Genomic DNA, 17,449 nt, shown 5'->3' on the forward strand with positions numbered 1-17,449 from the left:
AGATAGGAGTGAGTTAACAGATGGGGCCATGAAGGAGGGGAACCTGTGGACTGGCATTAGATAAAAGGGTTGGGGGGACTAATTAAATTGACCTGGTCATCTGACTAGGTCACCTCACACTTTTCACCTTTAAGTTTGGTATCACTATTTATGCAGGAGACTTATTTACAGTCATATTTTGTTAAGGAATAGAATATTAAAGATCACTCATAAGCTATGGAACACATTATTGATAGAGGAAAATCTAGGCCATTTCAGACATTTTTCAACTAATTTTCTTTCTGTTGTTGTTGGGGTTTTTCCCCCATATAGCACCCCATCTTCTAAAACAAGATCTAAACTTCAATAATGAAAACTTAAAGAGAGAATCCATGGGACAAAACAAAGAGCACCGTTCTCTAGATAAAGTGACAGAGAAAGAGATTTTTCAGAAGGCACAGTCTGGAGGGAACATAAAAGTCTCCTCCTGCCTGCAGGTTTTCAGTGGCATTTGTGCCCAGAGCCTGTTTTTCTCTTGTCTCTGACAGTCCTGATCTTCTCTACATTTGATTTACCGAGTGCTGTCATTTCTCTGCTCTTTACTTTCACAATCACACATTCAAACCTGATAAAGTTCAAGACCCTGAATACTTGCAGCTTTCCCAGATTTACAGTCCTCCTGCCCCCCACCCCGGCCAGCAGCCCTGAAGCTGATTGAATCCTCATGGACAGAAGCCTTGGGGGATCAGCAGAGAGCCAGCCAGTCCAAGAGGGCTGGGTCCATGGAGTCGATAGCCCCCATGCCAGCTCCGTTAGCCAAAGCAAACTTTGGTGGCTTCCTTCCTGGAGAAAATGATGGTCAACATTCTCTCATGTTAGTTTCAACTTCTGGTTTGTAACCTGCCCACTGGCAGGTACAGGAACTGTAACTTGCAAAATTTTAAATTGGTGAGAATTGGATGCAAAATCATGGTGAGCTTGCATCAGTGCCTGATTTGCCTGGAACTACTAAACAGCTTTGTGATCAAGGGCAAGCCACTTAACCTCTCAGTGCCTCAGTTGCTCCATCCATAAAATGGTAGAAATATTACTTTCCACAAACATTAATCACAAACTAATGACTTGAGCCCTCCTCCCTGCGTGTAGCTCTGTCAGGGCCCCAGGAAAGACTGCTAGCATATGTCTGATCTGGCTCTTTGGATTCTGTCAGGTTAAATACAAACCTACAAATTAATCTAAATACTATACCAATGGGCTAAACAAAAGGAATGATTCATCTCCAAAGACTGAACAGTTAACTCAGGCTCAAGTTTGCAAACCACTGAAATGCCTGGATGGAAGATGCTATCTAAATAACCTATTCTTTGTCTATAAGTGTATAATAAGTAACTTTAAATCACAGGATACTGATGAAAAGCAACTACTGATGATGAATATTCTTATTTCCCATATGGTTACTGTATGGGGACTTCACATTTACTAAATAATTATTTGTACATAATTTAATATTTTTAAATGTCTTGAACTCTCAGAAGTTTCTGAGTAAGGTAAACATTTTAGGCAGCAGTGGTTTAAGTAGGTCTTTAAAAAAAAATCACTGTTTCAAATCCATGAACTAAAAAAGGTGTGATTTTTTTTTTCCTTTTAAAATTCATATTCTAAAGAAAGCTAAACTGTCATACTATTTAAAGGGAAAATTGTGCTCACCTGTTAAGGAAGGAAGCAGAATTGTTCCTTACCTTCTTCAGAAGTTCCCCACTCCCCACCCCAATCTGTCAGGAGACATCCATTAGAATATATTACAGTGTTGTTTTTTCTGGACCATAATAATATTCACCTCTACAGAGGTGAATAAAAATAGCAACTTGACTTAATGGATATCAAATAACTTTCTGGATACTCCTAAACCAGATTACTGCTCTGTTTATAATACCACAAATTAAAGGCACGCAATTATCCAACAAAAACAGTGTGAATATTACACCATTTTTAAAGGCTGACTACCACAGAGCTGGTGCCCAGCCGACTCCAGCCAAAAACCACAGTGTGGATCCACAAATAAAGCTGTCAACCTTTGCATTTCAAAGGCATCTTTCTGTAAAGAGCTCGGCCTGTTCTGAGCAGCAGTGAAAAAGCCTTGGTGAATAGGAAAGAGCCTACCCAGTGGCTGAGCTGGTGGGCAGCACAGAATATATCCTCACTTTAGCACTGTGGCCAGACTAAGCACACACGTGGAGGTTGAGAGTGTGGAGCTCTGGGTTCAGATCCCAGCTCTGCAGCTTGCTCTCTGGTTATGTGTCCTCAAGCAAGTTTTTAAATATCTCTACCTTGCATTTTTCTTATCTGTAAAAAGGGGGTGGTAGTAACAGTAGCCATCCCCAAAGAATTGTGAGTTGGCTAAGTAAGTTGATTTTTATAAAGAAGAGTGCCTGGCTCAACATGCAGATTTGAACTGTTTGATAAATAAGTAAAAACACAAATTTCTACTTAAGGCCAGCTCTTAAGGGGAAAGGAGATGAGGGGGAAGAGAGGAGGTATTACGTGCTCAAAAAATTAGGTAGGAAGGCAATCAAAGGCATAAAGAAAACTAAAGATATGGGAATATCCAACGTTTCCTTCTGCAGATTATTTAAGATCATAAACTCACCCTTTCTGTATGTATAGCACCTTCCAATATGCTGTCTTCACAATGACAGATATGCCAACAATTTGATCTATGAATGGAGTCATAGGCTTTTGCCCAGCATGGCATGTTTACATCAGAGGCAAAAGTGAAAGTTGCAGAGGCAATGAACCTCTTCCAGGGTACAAATGTTTGAATGTCTAACAAATGAAAAAGGTTCTTCTTTCTGGCAGCGTCAATAACCTTTCTCACTTGAGAAAGCACTGCATGATGGCTACAACTTGGCCTGGGGTTTCCGCACCTGTTCTGTCCTCATGAGCTCCCCAGGTTGTGCCCACAGTCACAACTGACGTGATTCTAGTGACTGTAAAATCCATCCCCAAACCAGCAAAGAATGCCACAATATGTCTCAAACACAGTGGCCCTCTTCTTCGTCCACCCACCCCCCTGCACCCCCCAAGATTATGGCTGCCCCCTTTCTGCGTAGGCACTTTGTGGTCATTGTGACATATAGTAAATCACCGGTAGCTTGTCTTTACTGCATCCCTGTATTCCTCTAATCTGTGAGACCTGAGGGGCACAGATCATGCCTCATTCATTTTTATCTCCCCATTAACACATACAGTGTCTAGCACAAGGCACTCGCTAAAAAGCTTGTTGAATAAACTGTTGAGTGTGATAATATTGAAAATTTCAGATACAACGCTCCAAATTCAAAGCATAAAGTCCAGCATTATCAACACCACATCATTTCGCATTAAAAACAATGATATCTCACTCACTCACTCACTCGCTACTTATTTATTTATTTATTTATTTATTTAGAGAGAGCGAGTGAGAGAGAGAGAGCATGAGCAGGGGAGGGACAGAGAGAGAGAGAGGAAGAGAGAGAATCCCAAGCAGGCTCTGCCCTGTCAGCACAGAGCCCCACATGGGTCTCGATCCCATGAGCTTTGAGATTGTGACCTGAGCCAAAATCCAGAGTCAGATGCTTAGCAGACTGAGCCACCCAGGCATCCCAAAACAATGATCTCTTTATATGACTTCCTAAAATTCAATTTTTTTTCTACTCCTAAATAGAATCCTCAACCAGAATGTTTGAACAGCTACTTTCGCAGGGGGTTTTATATTGGCTATAGCTGATTATCAAGTGATATGTACATGAGTCATTTTCTGATCCAATAATCCTAATACAAATAAAATGTGACTACAGCTTGTGAGTTTGTGGAAATTTTCTACTCCTTAAAGAAGCTATCTTGGGACTATCATTGCAGCTGAGGCTTTGTCTTAGTTTTTATGGACTATTTCACAGTATTCTACTACCTTCCAACTTTAGACTACTTTCCACATTTTTCTTCCTAATTCAACCACTTAGAATATTATATTGCCTGTGTTCAGAATTCTATATTAGCCAATAATTTATTAAGCCAATTGGAAAGAGCACTTTTTTTATTTTTTATAATTTATTTATTTACATCCAAGTTAGTTAACATATAGTGCAATAATGATTCCAGTGATTCATCCCCTGTTTAACACCCAGTGCTCATCCCAACAAATGTCTTCCTTAATGCCCCTTGTGCATTTAGTCCATCCCCCCACCTACAACCCTCCAGCAATCCTCAGTTTGTTCTCTGTATTTAAGAGTCTCTTGTGTTTTGTCCCCCTCCTTGTTTTTATATTATTTTTGCTTCCCTTCCCTTATGTTCATCTGTTTTGTATCTTGAATTTCACATATGATTGAAGTCATATGATATTTATCTTTCTCTGACTGACTAATTTCGCTTAGCATAATACCCTCTGGTTCCATCCACATAGTTGCAATTGGTAAGATTTCATTCTTTTTGATTGCCAAGTACATCATATGTATGTATGTGTGTGTGTGTGTGTGTGTGCGTGTGTGTGTATATATATATATATATATATATATATATATATATATACCACATCTTCTTTATCCATTCATCCATTGATGGACATTTGGGCTGGAAAGAGCACTTTAAAAGAATTAATGGCACAGGGCACATGGGTGGCTCAGTCAGTTAAGCATGTAACTCTTGATCTTGACTCAGGTCAAGATCGCAGGGTCGTGGGATCCAACCCCAAGTGGAGCTCTGCACTGACAGCATAGAGCCTACTTGGGATTCTCTCTCCCTCTCTCTCTGCCTCTCCCCTGCTCATGCATTCTCTCTCTCTCTCTCTCTCTCTCCCTCAAAATAAATAAATAAACTTAAACAAAGAATTAATGGCTGGGGCATCTGGGTAGTTCAGTCAATTAAGTTTCTGACTTTGGCTCACAGTTTGTGAGTTGGAGCCCCATGTTGGGGAACCTGGAGCCTGCTTCAGAGTCTGTGTCTCCCTCTCTCTCTGCCCCTCCTCCACTCTCTCCCTCTCTCTCTCTCTCAAAAATAAGCATTAAAAAATTAAAAAAAAAAAGAATTAATGGCTAATTGTTCAAATCGGGAAGAATTCGTTAAACATTAATGTGACATCTCCATTACCATGAATGTGAAGCAGAAATGCAACTTCCTTTTTCAAGTCTGGCCACACGCTCCTCTTTTGTTTCCGTTGTGCCAATATTAAAGAACAGATTTCAGGGACATCTGGGTAGCTCAGTCAGTTAATCGTCCAACTTCAGCTCAGGTCATGATCTCATGGTTCATGAGTTTAAGCCCCACGTCGGGCTCTGTGCTGACAGCTTAGAGCCTGGAGCCTGCTTCAGATTCTGTGTCTCCCTCTCTCTCTGCCCCTCCCCTGCTTGTGCTCTGTCTCTCTCTCTCTCTCTTTCAAAAATAAATAAACATTGAAAAATTAAAAAAAAAAAATAAAGAACAGATTTCAGTCTCAAGAGCAATGCCTTTTGCCATCAGTTATAACATAAAAGAACAGATTTATGACTGGCACACACTAAGCTTTTGCTTAGAAATGCGAGCCTGTTTGGATCTCTCAGGTTTCCATAAAGCTGACAAATCAAAAAATGAGTTTGCTGTGGGAAATAAGGTATTCTGTGCATAAATATTTAAAGGCAAGATGTGAGCAATATCCTAGAATTTCAAAAATGGTTAAAATAATGATGGCAAATCTTAAACTGCTGTGAAAACAAACAAGATACAGCTTGCTGACCGGGAAATGAACAATCTTCAAGTGCCATACTATTCAAGAATGCTGCCCTATTACAAGGTTTCACTTTTACTCACCTAAAATGAACTGGTAACAAAGAATCATAGAATGATAAAGCTAGAAGATACCTTAAACTTCCTCTGATGTGACATCCTGGTGAGAAACCTGAGATCCAGAGGGTCCCCAAAAGTTCATTTGTAAGTTGCTTATTTGGAAGTTGGAGCAGATATTCCCATAGAAATAACATGATAAGTAATGGTTAGAACCCAAATCTGTCCTTCCCCCTCTTTTTATACAGTACTGTATATACCTGAACAGTATTACCTTCTAGTGTTGTTCACTGCATGTGTTTTGAATCTACATTGTAGGTTAATATGAGCAATATGGTTCAGTTAGTAGAGTGTGCAACTACTGACCTCAGGGTTGTAAGTTCAAGATCCACATTGGATGTAGAGATTACTTAAAAATAAAATCTTAAAAAAAAAGAAGAAGAAGAAGAAGAAGGAAGACACAGCCCCTAGACATGAACCTTAATATGCTTAGGTACAAGATACCTCCACCCCTCTGTGAAGAGCTAGAATGTTTTTGGTTCCAAGACACAGACATCTTCTCTAAATGCATTGAACAGTGAGGATACTCATGTGTTCGTGTAACTGGAAGTTCAGAGTGGGGCAAGCTTCAGAGTCATTTTAACCCAGGAGCTCCTGCTCCATTTTTCCGCCACTTCCTTGTATGTGCTTGCCCCCTTTGTTGACTTCATCTTTAGGTCATTCTTGTCTGATGGCAAAAGGACTGCAATGGTTCCTGTACTTCCTGGAACAAGGAGAGAGAGAGAGAGAGAGCACCCCAGTCATAGGATCTCAAGCAGGAATCCTGAGATTCACCTTGATGGGACCTGTAAGTCAGATACCCTCACCTAAACCACTGCCCTTAGCTTGGAAGTGGAATGGGCTGATTGGAGTAAGCCAAGATCATCTTGCCTCAAAGTGCGTGGGTGATGGTGTCAACTAAAATGAAAATGTGGGGGGCGCCTGGGGGGCTCAGTCGGTTAAGCGTCCGACTTCAGCTCAGGTCACGATCTCACGGTCCGTGAGTTCGAGCCCCGCGTCAGGCTCTGGGCCGATGGCTCAGAGCCTGGAGCCTGCTTCCGATTCTGTGTCTCCCTCTCTCTCTGCCCCTCCCCCGTTCATGCTCTGTCTCTCTCTGTCTCAAAAATAAATAAACGTTAAAAAAAATTTTTTTTTAATAAAAATAAAAATAAAATGAAAATGTGGGTCCACTGAGATAGGGAAAGAGGAGAAACGGGCAGAATACCAACAATATCCACTAAACCATTTTTCCCTTTGCCCCCAGCCCCAGCCACCCAAGGAAGGTATTATGGAGCTAAGAAAGCTAGATGAACAGGGGCAGGCATACACATGTGGGGATCAGAGGATGGAAATGGACGTTTTTACTTCTGCTCACTTCACCCTAAAGTACAATCTACTTCCATCCTTTAGGATCCCCGAACCACACTCTTTTCCAAATCCCGGCTACTTAAACCTTCACTCCAGCTTAGAACCTTTGGATCAACCACCACCACTAGAAAGGAAAATGTCAATAGAAAAACATATCTTTTCTTGCATCATTTAAAAGTGGTCACACGTCTTTCACCTTCCATTCCCATTCCACTTCCTTGTTGAAGGGAAACATAAGGGCCCCAGAAATATGACTTATTCTTTGTCTCCTGACAAAATAGCTTTGGCATCCATTGACTTCCCAGCATGCTTTGGGACAAAACTATATTGGCTTTTAGTTCACCTTTGATGGTCTGTCTTTAGTCAATCATGCACTAAGATTACAAGGTTAACCATGAGAGACTGTCTAAAGAAATGTACAAAGAAAGGGGGGTCAACACTGCTTTCCCAACTACCTTCATATTAATAAAAGCATATTACCCCAACTCTCTACAGAGTATCCTCTTTTTGACTAATGGCGGTTACAGTGTTTATTCATGAGCCATCGAGCTGTAAAATGTAATAAATAGGCTTGTGATGGAAAAAGAAGCTGGAATGGGATTCATGGCAATCAGTGAAAACACAAAATAAAATAAAGGGTCAATCACTCAGGCTTCTCAGTAAAATTGTCCCACATAAAGATTGATTTCAGTCTCACTCCCACTGTATTCTAAAAATCCCACTTTCTAAAATGGTGGTTTCCCACCACACAACTGGCTCAGAGCCCAGAGCTCAATCTCTAGAGCTTTCCACAGAGTTCCAAGTATTGCAGCCTTTGCTTGACTGGACACCTGGAAATAGAATTGTCCTACCAAGGGTTAAATTTTAAATAGTTAAGCTCTTCTTTTGCAATAATAATACTTTACATGTTTGTAATGGCTCACAGTCATTTTGAATGCTGACTTAATAAAGAGATGTGTATGTCCGATATTTAGGAACTGAAGGATACCTTTAGGAACTGAGCCAAGTTTCCAGTCTGACACCTGATCTACCAGTCTTGGAGGTGGAATCAGCAGATGCAGAAAAAAACAAGGGCCAGAATAGAATTTTTGTTTATGATAATGGCAAATTGTTTTTGGAAATTTTTGTTATATATTATTCTTGAAAATGAAGTTTTTGTTTCAGAGTGAAGCAAATCTGTTCCTCAGAAACAAATGCTAATATTTTTTCATTTTTATTTGTTTTTTAAATGTTTATTTATTTAGAGAGAGAGAGAGAGAGAGAGAGCATGTGTGTGTGTGCAGGTGTGCAAGCAAGAAAGGGACAGAGAGAGAGAGAATCCCAAGGAGGCTCCATTCGCACTGTCCACGAAGAACCCGACTTGGGGCTTAAACCTGCAAATCGTGAGATCATGACCTGAGCTGAAATCAAGGTAGGACACTTAACAGACTGAGCCACCCAGGCACCCCTAATTTTTTTTATTTTAAATTTTTATTTATTTATTGAATGTTAATTGTTTTTTAAAGTACTCTCTCCTTTTGACTAGTTTCCAGCCCAGATATTTTTTTCCTTTTCACTAGCATGATTTTATCTTTTGTAAAATAATTTGGGGGCATGAATAAAGTGACCACAACCAACATAATAATATTAGTTGTTTTGTGTTATTAATCACTCTGGTTGGGGTACTATTGCTCTTTGCTGTATCCCAAAACCTTTTTTTTTTTTTTTTTTTTTAAGGGCTAATACTCTCTCTTCACTTTACACTGAGGTTTCCAGGCGTGTTTTCCAAATTATCCACTCCCCTGTGATTTACCCTACCCTTCACAGGGGCCCAGAATTGAGTCTGCAGGAAAAGGCTAGCTCATTCTCATGACATGGAAGTCCGTTCAAAAGGAAAGGAGTAGTTTCGAAACCCTTGTTTCTCAACTGTCAGCATTGAAAATCTATGGAGCAAGTGGACTTAAACGGATATAATCTTCTCAGAAAGTAACTTGATAATCAGCTTTACTAGTTGGAGAACTTATTGTGTAACATCATAATGGTGGCAAATTGTACAGAATTTATATGACCCACAACAAGGAAATTATTAAATATAGCATATCCACACAATGGATCATTCTATTGCCATTAAAAAACATGTTTTTGAAGAATATTTAATAAATGGAAAAATGCTCGTCTCTATGGTGTAATCATCTTTATGGCTGGCAAGATAAGGAAGGGCCTTTATTTCCTCTGTGTGTGTGTGTGTGTGTGTGAGTTTTTCTATTTTACAAGTTTCTATAATGAGCATGTATTATTTTTTTGAAATAAGAAAAAAAAAATCCCAGGAATTCAGGAAGGCCCAGGCTGGGCCCTCACCCTGGATGTGAATGAAGTCTGGCTGTCAGTGGGTCAGTAGATCAGTCAGCAAATATTTATCCAGTGCTTACTTTGTGCCAGGGACAAGGACAAACACCGGGGACACAAATGACTTAAAAATAAAACAAAACAACACTTACCAGAAGGGGTACCTGCTCTGAGGCACTGAGTTCACAGTGAGTTTTGATTGTGTGAGCAAATGCAGATGCTTGCTGTCCCATCGGTAAATGCTAATTACTGGTGCCCTAAAGAAAAGAAACTAGTTTAACAGACATATTAGTAACTTTTTAAAATCCAAGATACCGATCATCAGAAAGTCCACCTAATCTAAAATTTCTTTCTCCTACATGCTATTTTTAGGAAAGAAGATAAATAACAAGGAAATAAGATAACGTAGATATAAATTTTTTAATTAGCTTATTTCCCACCTCATGTTTTAATTGCACCATGCAATGAGAGTTGCTGTTCATACTAACATACGATACTGTCCGATTTTAAAGAATACTCTCCCTTCGGGGCACCTGGCTGGCTCTTGATCTCAGGGTTGTATGTTCGAGTCCCACGTTGAATATAGAGATTACTTAAAAAATAAAAAATTTAAAAATTAAAAAAAAAAAAGAATACCTTCCCTTCATCTTTGTGCTTGGATTCTTTGAAGAATGGTATTTAAAGGGTAATGTTCAGTTAACCAGAACCTCTTAACCATTCTGGTTAAATGGAAGATTCCATATTTAGAATTTAATGAGGAATCATGAGGAATTCAGCTTGAGATGAAAACAGTCAATGAAATTTACATCTGTAAGAAGCTTATGTTTAAATATTATTATTATTATTTGCAAATAATAGAGTAGATTATAATGGTGAACAGTACAAAAAAAGCCAAGAGTGATAGTCTGATTGATAATAATTTTGTTCAAAACTACATCTCTTGAAGACATATCATGTTATCCATATACAAATAGAAGTAATATACTTTTTAGACCATCCCTGATAGGAAGTAAAAAACCTCTAGGAACTGGAAACTAGTTCCAATTGTGCCGCTATCTGATCCAGGCAATGTATCTACCTCCTTGGGGTTCATTTTTCTCATCTGTAGAATTGAAGTGGCAATTGCTACTTCTTTATTATTTTACAGTAATGATTTAAGAGTAACTAATATATGAAAGGGCACCTGGGTGGCTCAGTTGGTTAAGCGTCCTACTTTTGCTTTTGGCTCAGGTCATGATCTCATGGCTCTTGGGATTGAGCCCCTCGTCAGGCTCTGTGCTGACAGCATGGAGCCTGCTTGGGATTCTCTCTCTCTCTCTCTCTCTCTCTCTCAAAATACATAAATAAATAAAGGGTAATGTATGAAAAAGTGGGTGTGTTTCCTTGGCAGAATGAGCTATAACTAGCCGAGGAAGATTCAGAAAATCAGGAGCCAGTGCAGATACATGAGGGTGCTCTGTCATCTCCAAGCCTTTGGCAGCCCCCTTGTGTCTTGATAACAGGAACAACACAGGCTGAGCACTAGATAAATATTCTCTTCTTTTGCTCTAATGGAAGGATGACCTAGGGCTATATGGGTTACAGAAATCTATGAAATCTGTCCAAGGAAATTACAACTAATAACAATAGAATGAATAACAAAAATAGTAAAATCATCACTTGAAAAACAGTAATAATTGGTTCAGAGAAGTATCATCAACAAAAGCTAAAATTTGTCAGTGAAAGTATAATGAGAAACAAATCCCCACAATACTAAGAGAAAAATAGTAACTTTACAGTAACAGAATCTGACACCACCTTCACCAGGTGATTAAAGTTAACATTACTTGTAATGGGACAGATGTACATCATGTGCTTCCCACAGAGATGTTCTGAGAAGGACCCAACATCGATATGGTGCTATGAAAAGTCCATGAGGAAATGAGATACAGGACAACTCCGCTGAGGGTCATTCTAGAAAATGATTGGCCAGTACTTTTCAAAAGTATCAAGGTGTGAAAGGCAAAGAAATATTGAGGAAGTTTTCTAGATTAATAAAGACTAAGGAGACACAAGGGTTAATGAAGCCTGTGATCCCTCATTGGATGTGGAACCAGAAAAAGGACACAGTGGAACAATTGGTGCGATCTGAATCAGGTCTATAGACTTGATAAGAGTATTGTATCCATGGTACTTTTCCAGTTCTGATCATTGTACTATAGTTAGGTAAAATGTTATCTTTGAGGGAATCTGGATGAAAGGTATATAGAAATTCTTGGTACTAACTTTCTATTTTTTAATTTTGGGGGATGCATTTAGAAAAAACACTGTCCAGGATAGGCAACTGGATAGAAATTTCTTAAAATTATTTTTGTGAAGTGATACTCAGGAAATAAACAAATCTGACTTACTTAATGTAACATGTCAGGGTATCTCAAAAGACCCCTTCTTAAAAGGAATTAAAGATGGAGAAGATCATTTGAGAAGTGGTTTTCATTTCCCTTTGCCAAACAAAGAATCATAGAATCTCATTGCTGGAAGGAACCGCAAAGGGAATATTGATAAAGAAGAAACCAGCCACAACCTTAACATCCAACAACAGGGAATCATTTATTATGCTTCACGCACTCCATGGACTGAAGCAACAATTTAAAGTTATCTTTGTGAGAAATCATGTAGCAAAATAGAAACATGCTTATACCATAATTGTATTCCTTTAAAAATCAGGATGTGGGGTACCTAGGTAGCTCAGTCAGTTAAGCATCAGACTTTTGATTTCAGCTCAGGTCATGATGTCAGGGAAAAAAAAAAAAATCAGGATGCAAAATATATGTACACTCTCTATAGCCAACTACCTAAAATATGCATACATGAAGAAAGACAAAGGAAATGCATGGTGAATTCAGTTAAGATGGTAGAATTGTGGGGGTGCCTAGCTGGCTTAGTCAGTAGAGCATGGGACTCTCGATCTTGGGTCATGAGTTCGAGTTCCACACTGGATGTAGAGATTACTTTTTTTTTTTTTTAAAGTGGAATTGTGGGGAGATGTTTTTCCTTTTTCTATTTTACAAATTTCCTATGAAATTTTAAATTGCAAATGTTTTTATAGAGAAAAAGTGAAAGTTCTCTTCGTTTTGAGCAAAAATTTATCCTTCTATATAATAAATCCTAAATCTGCTTTCACACAACTGCCTTGCATACACCCCCTCCTCAGCCATAGATACTAGAAACCTCACACACAATGATGTGGCCCAGCCCCTGGGCCACTGTGCCCGAGTGCAACCAGCCTTCCTGGGCTCTTACCACTTTGTATTTGATGTAAGATCTTTCATGTTTGGGAGATAAGTTTTGGGAAAGCCCATGTGAGCAGTCTTAACTTCATAACATTTGCCCAAAACTCATTAGACATTGTCTCTGTTCACCTTTTTCATTTTCATTCCTCCCCTGGGACTGAAGCTTCACTCCTTTGCTGGTTGTCACCCTTACATACTGTCTGGTTCTCACCAGTCCCACCCTGACTCCCAACTCTTGGGGGCTGAACTCTATTTCCAGGGGATGAGTTTGCCCAGGCTGCTGTAACAAAGCACAACAGACCAAGTGGCTTAAATAACAGAAATGTATTATCTCATAGTTGTGGAGGCCAGAAGTCCAAAATTAAGATGTCACCAAGATTGGTTCCTCCTGAGGGCTGACAGGGAAGTCTCTGTTCCAGGCCTTTCCCCTTGGATCTTTTTTGCATGTCTCTTCACATTGTCTCTTCTTTATGTGTCTCTATGTCCAAGCTTCCCTCTTCTTAAAAGGACTAGTCACTGGATTAGGGCCCACCCTTATCTTAACTTGATTGTATCTGCAAAGACATTATTTCCAAATAAGGTCACATTCTGAGGTACTGGAGTTAGGACTTCCACACTGGAATTTGTGGCAGGGGAGACACGATTCAACCTATAACACTCACATCCCGAGCTACTGATAGAGTATGGCTTCGCATGCAATTAGATCACCTGAGAGCATCAACATGCCTCTGGCCTGACACTTGCTAGAGACTTCCACTGTTGAATTTTTTATCAGATCCCTTTGAACAGACTCATGATCCTTTGGCTACAGGGGGTTATTAACCTGGCTAGAGGGCTATCCCCATGGGTGAGTCGAGTGTATCTGCCCATCATAAAGAATCTATTTGCCTTATCATACAAGTTTCATTATTACATTTGTCAATGGAAAAAAAAGGAAGTACTGTTTGATTCTCGATAGTCCTATTGTGCATATTTAAATAGTTATGGATGGTACTATTGTACATTTTTAAATAATTATAAAAACATTTTAATTTTTTTGTCACCACCCATTTATACAACAATTATTTTTTCTTGATAGAGATTATTGAGCATTTTAAGAGGTCATTTAAAAAAAAGTTTTTGTCAGAAACCACATGTGGCTGTTTCAAGCATAAAAATGGATATGAAAATCTTATGTTCATGAGATCAGGGTCAGATTTTTCATTAAAAATTGTGGAAGAATTTTGTTGAGATATTTTATACAAATGTGCAATTTAGGGGTGCCTGCATGGCTCAGTTGGTTAACCATCCAACTCTTGATTTTGGCTCAGGTCATGATCTCACAGTTCATGGGATTGAGTCCCACATTGGACTCTGCACTAATAGCATGAAGCCTGCTTGGGATTCTTTGTCTCTCCTGCTCTCTCTGCCCCTCCCCTGCCCTCTCTCTCTCTTTCTCAAAATAAGTAAACATTAACAAAAATAAATCAAACATGTATAAAATGAAAAAAAAAAAAAAGACAAATGATGGGGCACCCGGATGGCTCAGTTGGTGAAGTGATTTTGGCTCAGGTCATGTTCTCACAGTTTGTGGGTTCGAGCCCCGTGTCCGGCTCCGTGCTGACAGCTCGGGGCCTGGGGCCTGCTTCAGATTCTGTGTCTCCCTCTCTCTCTGCCCCTCCCCCACTGGTGCTCTCTCTCACAAAAATAAATAAACATTTAAAAAAAAAAGACAAATGTGAAATTTAATTTTTCCTCATTACCTTCTGGCCAAATGGTATATAGTAATGTTCTGATTCTCTCCTCCTAAATGTTCATCTTTATGCTCTTCACTGGGCTTCTACTTAGTTCCCCTATAACACACATGAATCGCCTTCCCCACTTCATAGACGTGCTTCCTTTGAAGAGGGCACAGGTTTGATTTCCTCACTATGTGTAAGTCTTAAGTCTCATCCACAAGGTTTCAATGAGAACTTTATGTTTACACCTGATGTTATAACAGTTACTTTGCTTGTTACCTATGCCTTGTGTATTTGTACACAGACATCTAAAGCACCAACTATTGTTTCTGGCCTCCTTCCCAACTGTTTCCTCACGTGAATCATGAAACACCTCCCACTCCCTTATTCTTTCCGTACTATGCCTATTACTCTTCAAAGTAACAGGATTCACAGGTTCACCTGGGTGCTTTCCTCCCTTCCCTTATTTATTCTCTTTTTAAGCTCCATCGGTAAATTATTATTTATCCAGTAAACACCTGGGCCCATTATTATTTCCCAATTTTGTGAGATGCCCTCCATCCCAAATCAGAAGTCCATAATTTTTATAACATAACTACCTAGAATTAAGATCTATAAATCCAAATATAGTAAAACAAAACCATCTTCATGACCCACCACTCATGTCTCAGACCTTCTTGCTTTCAAACTCATAAATGGCAGTAAGATACAAAGGAAATGATGGACTGGGCTCCCAAGTCACTCATTTCCACAGGGGGCAGAGTGATCATTTTCCAAAATCCTGGGTATTATCTTCAAAAGCAGCCAATCTCCCTCACTCACTTCAGCCAATCCCAATATCCTGTCTGGATCTGCCCCATTTCTATGCCTACTGCATTGCCTTAATTGAAGCTCTCATTATATTCTGTTTGAAACATCGCAGTGATCTCTTTTACAGGTTAGTCTCCACACTGCCATCAGAATTATTGCCGGATGCTTCTCAAAAACTGTCCGTGGCTCTCATTACTACACAGTGAAATTTATTGCCTTTGACAATATGGCCCCAGGCCTCATCCTACTTTTTGTGCCAATAATCTTGTACAAAAAGAGAAACTTGCAGTTCTCTGAATGTATCATATATGTCCATGCTTTGGGGCCTTTTCCCATTCTCTAATTACCTAGCTATTATGCCATCTTTCAAAGCTGATTCAGAGACCCTTCTCTGGTCTGCCTGCTTCTCTGTACTTAGCCAAGGTTAATCATCCTTCCTCTAGCTCCTCTTTGAGCTCTCCCACTATATCTCTGTTGCCTGGCAGACAAAGATTGCATCAATATTTTTTTTCCATCTCCACCAGCACTTGACCCAGAGCCTGGCATATAAGAACTTGATTATTAAATTTCCAAGAATCTGTGAGCTAATTACTCTTACGTTGGTTGCTTGAAATTAGCCATTATGGAAGTATTTATACCATGGAAAACACTACAATAAGAACTTTTTCGAGAGAGAGAAAGGGAGAGAGAGAGAATGCTGCTTCTGAAACATTTACCAGCACACCACTGATTATACAAATGATACATGGGTGCAATAAAAATCAGCGGTCCCATTTAATAGCCGCCATACGCAACCCCAATCTCTTTCCCAGAATTCATCACTCTGGTGTGTATCTTCCAGACCCCCTTTCACATGTTTTATGTATTATAGCAGGTGCTGAGTTTAAGCCTGTGAGTTCATTGCCCCTTGTCCATGAAGCTTTCTCTGGCTGTTTCTGACATCACCTTTGCAACTCCTCTGACTTCCTTCAGCACCAACTGCATCATTTCCAACTTCTTTGTGCCTTGTGTTAGTAAGACTTTAAGTTGTTTGGAGAGAGTGATCATGCCTGAATTATCTATGGAACAGACCCTCATTCAGATGAGTAAGTTCAGGGGATCGAATGTACCTCATGGAGACTGTAGTTAACAGTACTGTGTTCTATACTTGAAAGTTGCTAAGAGAGTATCTTAAATGTTGTCACCACACACACACACACAAACGGTAGTTATTTGAGGTGATGGCCTTAGCTAACCTTATTGTGGTAATCACTTTGCAATATATACATATATCAAATCATCATGCTGTACACCTTAAATTTATATAATGTTATATGTCAGGTACATCTCAATAAAGCTAGAAAAAAATCAAAATCAAATGAAAAGAACAGATCCTAAAAATGTCAGTTGTGTAGTTCTTTGATTCAAAACCTACTAGTGCAGTCTGAATATACCATTAGATTTGAAGGTTTGCAAACAATAATAAAAATGATTGGAGTTTTTTCCTTGTTTGTTATATAAAAGGCCACTCTGATTTTCTCAGGGTATTGCAGTGTTTGGGGTGCAGGGTTAAAAGACAAGGGAACAATGCTGTGTTTCTCTCTGTTAGCATGTCTTTAGGTAGTTAAGACTTTATCCCTCGTTGCTCCCCTCTGCCAGCCTGGAACCATCCAGTATAGGAGAGAACTTCCATGCTCTCAGAAAACAGAAATTCTATGCCTTGCAGTCTTTCTGTGTGGGTATGGAGCTACCATGTGACAGTAAATCTGCAGCTGTGCCCAGCAAGACCCTGTGATACAGCCTGAGGGCCAAAGTGAGACGCCCAGCTTGGGTAGCAGCCCCAAATTTCAGAAGAGGACATATCTAATGAGTCCAGTGCAGCTGAATTTCTTTATGACCTCCAAGAAGCAGAAAGAGGAGGGAGTCTTCCAGCAACCCCTGCCCCACTATCTACCACAGTCCCCCATAAAGTGAGATCACCACACCATCCTATCTGAAAGACACTAAGAAAAAGGCTGTAGTATAGATTAAGGCCAAGTGAGGCCAGGCCTTTCCACAATAACATGATGCAATTTGGATATCCATGGCGAGGTGATAGAGGTCACAGCTCACAGTTCTGATGAGTTGTTTTCTTAAGTGTTGAATGAAAAAGTTCAAGCGAATGTGGGT

Source organism: Panthera uncia, assembly GCF_023721935.1.
Source record: "Panthera uncia isolate 11264 chromosome D3 unlocalized genomic scaffold, Puncia_PCG_1.0 HiC_scaffold_8, whole genome shotgun sequence".
Taxonomy (NCBI): Eukaryota; Metazoa; Chordata; class Mammalia; order Carnivora; family Felidae; genus Panthera; species Panthera uncia.